Raw genomic sequence first — 5,597 nt, forward strand, 5'->3', positions numbered from 1 at the left:
TTGTTGAAAATAAGTGTATCGTTAGAGTTTGTATTCGGAAAGAATTAAACCAGTTTTATTAAGTAAGGACTTGTGTCGCTAAAGTTTCGTCGGAACGAAGTTACGGAAAGTTAATTAACAAACGGAGATGTAACACTTATAAGACAATATTAAAAAAAAATCCTGAATTTCCCCTAGTACAAATATTGTGAAATTTTTTTATCTAGGCATCCCCATTTCTCTAATTTATTCACCAAGAAGCATGAAATTCAACGTAAATTAGTCATTAAAATTTTGTCAAGTCCATATGCAATCCAGATTCTTCTTACGAAGGTCTTTCTAACGATATGAGATTTGTATTATTTGTTTGTTTTGAATTTCGCGCAAAGCTACACGAGGATTATCTGCGCTAGCTGTCTCTAATTTAGCAAGTGTAAGACTAGAGGGAAGGCAGCTAGTCATCACCACCCACCATCACTTGCAGCAAAGAAAAAATGTCATACTCTCGTCTATACATTCAATAAGTCCAGGAACAGTATTTCAAAAAATATGTATTTGTTGTAGTTTTTTTTTTTTGGTCAGCCCATTTCAGTTATAAATACATGGGCTTATTTTTGAATGAAATTAGTTAAAATAACGTATTAACTATAAAGTAACATTGTATTTTAGTAGATAGCTTTTCCATTATAAGCTACTGTTACGACAGCGGAAGTCACGTGACGCTAATAACACGTCACGAGCTTCTAGAAAATTCATGCCTCTTCGTGAAGCCTCGAGTGTTTACTAGATTTTCTGTATTCTTGTATATAAGACCGTCAAGAAGTGACGGCAACAATGCAGTTGAATTGCAGACAGAGATAGAGAAGGACAGTTGGGTCGAGCGCGTTTCGTTCATTGTGATTTATAGCGTTTGTTTAAGTTATAGCGTGACCGTGGAAATTAAGTGAATTTCAAAGTTGTACTGAGAAAGAATAAACTAGTTTTATTTATGAAAGGACTTGTGTCGCTAAAGTATCACCGGAAAGAATTTTTACGGAAAATTAACAAACGAACAGAGACGTAACAATACTTTGCTCATTCTTGAAAAAAAAATGTGCTTACCACAGAGCAACTTTACGAAAATATATTGTATGATAGATCCACAAATAAAAATATACATCTATGACTCATAATCTTAAGCCAAGTAGGATCATAAGTGATGTTTTGAGCAATGTTATGTTGAAATAATTAATTCATAATTTCATAAATAATAAATTCTTAAATAAAAACGTTTCTTCATTGTTTTTAAGACTGTAGAAAAAAACATGTTTCTTTGTTACACCATACACAAGCATTGTACTACAGTGGAAATACATGGATATTGGATTTTGAAAAGGGGAATGGGTACAAAAGGGAATAATGGAAGGAGTACTTTACAAATAATGATAAAAAATTAGTATGATATATGATTCTTTTTATGTTGTTCTTCGTTGAAGTTCAAACAAAGTTACTTGAGTATCTGCACTAGCCATCCCTAATTTTGAAGTGATAAACTAGAAGGAAGGCAGCACTAATCAACACTACCCAATACCAACTCTTCAGCTACTCTAATCAAATAGTGTAATTTAACCATTACTTTTATGCAACCCCCATGGCTCCAAAGTGCAGAGCTTGATTTTATTTTGGTGCTAACGGACTGTAAACTACGGAACTTTAGATCCACAGTCTGGCACAGTAGCCACTGGGTATGTTGAGCCTGATACTCTTTCAAACACAGAACTTTAGATCCACAGTCTAGCACAGCAGCTACTGGGCATGTTCAGCCTGATACTCTTTCAAACACAGAACTTTAGATCCACAGTCTGGCACAGCAGCTACTGGGCATGTTCAGCCTGATACTCTTTCAAACACAGAACTTTAGATCCACAGTCTGGCACAGTAGCCACTGGGTATGTTCAGCCTGATACTCTTTCAAACACAGAACTTTAGATCCACAGTCTGGCACAGCAGCTACTGGGCATGTTCAGCCTGATACTCTTTCAAACACAGAACTTTAGATCCACAGTCTGGTACAGCAGCTACTAGGCATGTTCAGCCTGATACTCTTTGAAAGAGAGCTATAGAACAATTGAACTGCCTCATTACAATATATGAAAACATTTTGTAGCATTAATACAATACAACCACGGACATAAAGAGAGGTTGACTACACTATATTAAACAGATTTTGGAGCCTCACCATATTACTACAGTTAATTTTGACAATAGCCCTTCAGCACAGTTTCCATAAAAATAAAAAAAGGCTGGCCTGTCCAAAGCGTACAATTCCTCCCTCGTGTTTTTCATAATCCAGCTAGTGTATGAAGATGACAATTTTCCAATCTTGCAGGTATATTTCTGGATGGTCCTGGTACTCCTAGTTGATCTCTATTCCTTTGTTTTCCAATGTCATTAACAACAAGGTAAACCCTTATCTTGGAAATTCTGGGTTCCCAGTAGCAACAACATTTTTATTATCCGAGTATATGAATATTTTGCTTTGAAAATGGCTGTTACATACCCTTCCCAAAATCAATTAATTTTTGGTGTTACCACACTACTTACAGAACCCTATGAAATGTTAAAATGTAGTTCTGCTACATGTCATCACACTATGTTTGTCATGTGACTTGACTTGCTGATTTACATATTCAACATCGTTTTAGTATAATATGCTTAACCCTCTGTACATGTACCAGCACAAGTAAAAATGTTTTCTATGGTTTTAAAGACATTGGTATAGATTCTGCCCATAAAAAAGTGACTTCTGTTTTTCCTTATTGAATTGCCAACCAGTATATATAAGTATACATTTATCATAACCTACTTTATAGCTTGCATGCTTCTCATATATAATAAAGGTAATTTTAACTTCTTTATATACAATAGTATTTATATGAAATCAGCAGAAAAATAATATCTTCATTAATGAAAATGTACTTACACATGTCATAATAAAGTTATTTACAATCTATAGAAACCTGGTGATACATGACTCACCTGATCTAGGAACTGGAATTTGTTGTCTTTTTCTATTTCTATTGTGAATTATATTACTGGATTTATGTGTTAAAATGGTTTATGAATACCGAAACCTACTGGAGTCCTCTGAACACAGATAATTACCTTGAGTATTGATCAAACCACTTCAGCAGCTTAAAGACAGATTTCATAGATTGCCTAGTTTATAGAATGAAAATGTGTAATACAAATGATACTAAGAAAAAAGAAGCAATTCATATCTTTATATCATTCCTCCTTGATAATGGAAACCCTAAATATCTCATAATTATAGTGAAAACTACAAACAACCCAATTATCCTATATATTCCTGATATGCAAACAACATAAAATCAGGAAACTACTCAGTAGCTACCAAGTAATATGCTTACACTAATATATTTCAAATTATCCAATGGAGAATGCAAAAAAAAAAAGCATCATTTATAGCATCCCTTGTGAATGTGGATTCCAACACATGCAGCATTAGAGAAACAAAAATACCAACAAAAGTAAGAACTCAGATGTACAACAGCCATGCAAGGCTCTGTAATACTGTTATGACAGCGATTGGACTACTTACTACCAAGAAAGTATGTAGTTAACTTTGATAAAATGACGTTTGGGAACAACAAAGGCCAAATTCCGGTAAGTGTTAAATGAGAGGTTAGACTAACCAGATGCCATTAAGTAATACTTGCTAAAGCGGATACTCCGTTCGAAACTGTGTTACCTCAGTGAAATTGGTTGACACCATTGTTTTGGTTTTGAGTTATCATGTACTAAAAAATAATCAGAAGAAAGAAAAACAAGAAATTCAAATTAATTTCGATGAACAATCCGAGCCATCCCCACATAGACAATACTACTGCCTACCCGATACTAGCAGAAAGGGCCTAATTTCAAACATTATGGTTAACCTTGGTATCATGTAACGCAGTGTTTCTGAACCATCAGTACGCGGATCGGGGACTGTTCGTGAGATTTCACAAAACCAAATACACAAATTATTATAATATTAATATGTAAATCATAATGTTTTTCGTTGTACTTGCATTTTATTTTTAGTGGTCTGAGACAGTTTAGGGAGACAGCTAGGTGGTTCCTGATATCGAAAAGAAACGCATATTTAACGCTTTTCTAATGTTGTGTGAAAAACGGCTCTACCGATACTTGTAACATGAGAAAGATCGGAAGAAAGTTATAAGTCATTGAGTTGAAGAAAAATTCTAACAACAGTATAGAAAACAAAAGTGTTTGGGGAGAAACTTCAGGAATAAAGAAAGAACGGCCTACTCTTGGAGGTATGAAAATAATTGATATAATGATACTATAGCCCATAAGCCTAACTTAGTAATGCTATTGGTAAGGGTTAAAGCCTGAATGATTTTTACGGCGCTTGCTTTTCGGCTTTCGCCATTGTGTAGCGAGACGTAATTAGAATAACAATGCAATTGTTCGATTTAATTGAATTTGTAACAAATATTCAATTATTAGGCCAACTTATAATATCTCTAATATTAAACCTGAAAGGCATAAATAAATCCAAATTTTAATTTAGTTTCAGCACTTTAATAAATATATATAAGCTGATTTACTTCTGAATTCTGGTATGTTAGACCTAAGTTAGAATAATACTATAAATTTATAGTTTCGCTTTGAGTTTACTTACTGATTATAAGTATTATTTTATTACAAGTTACAACTTTTACAGTAAGGAAGAATATATTTTAGGACAGGCACAACGTTTCGATCATTGATGCGATCATTCTTGGGTACTTGAGAATGACTGCACTTATAAAAATATTCTTTCTTATTGTAAAAGCTATAACTTGTGATAAAACAATAAATTAGTATAAATTTACTTTAAAAGTTATTAGGCCTAATTATAACACCATAACTTAGCACTAAGAACAGATTCAGCAAGAGTATGTATGCTTACCTTTCTGTTTTCAGCATCTGAATGATTTTAGAAAATTTCTTGTAAACATTTCATCTAGTTTAACAATATAACGTTTTCAAGTTAAAAGGCTTAGGTTTGCAAAATAAAATACATTTCGTGTGTGCATTCAAATTTCAATTTTTATGTACCTGTAGGCCTAAGCCTATAGAGAATATTGTTACGTCTCTGTTCGTTTGTTAATTTTCCGTAAAAATTCTTTCCCAAGTAAATTTAGCGATACAGGTCCTTTCTTAAATAAACTAGTTTATTCTTTCCCAATACAACTCAATACCACAGTCACGCTATAACTTAAACAAGCGCTATAATTTACAACGAACGATTCACGCGCTTGACACAATTGTCCGTCTCTATCTCTGTCTGCAATTCAATTTCTTTGTTGCCGTCACTTCTTGGCGGTATTATATATACAAGAATACCGCACATCTAGTAAACACTCGAGCATTCACGAACCTTCGAGAATATCACCTTCAAATATTGGTCTTTCTCCTGCTGTGCTTTAATATTTATACCTGGTTCCACTTCACCATCATCAACTCCTTGAGTCACTTTGACTTCAGTTAATAACTAGTCGTAATTAAAAAAAAATCATAATTCTAGTGTAAACGATGTTATCATTACCCCTTGAAGTGATTTACAG

The sequence above is a fragment of the Limulus polyphemus genome, unplaced genomic scaffold (assembly GCF_000517525.1).
Source record: "Limulus polyphemus unplaced genomic scaffold, Limulus_polyphemus-2.1.2 Scaffold2866, whole genome shotgun sequence".
NCBI lineage: Eukaryota > Metazoa > Arthropoda > Merostomata > Xiphosura > Limulidae > Limulus > Limulus polyphemus.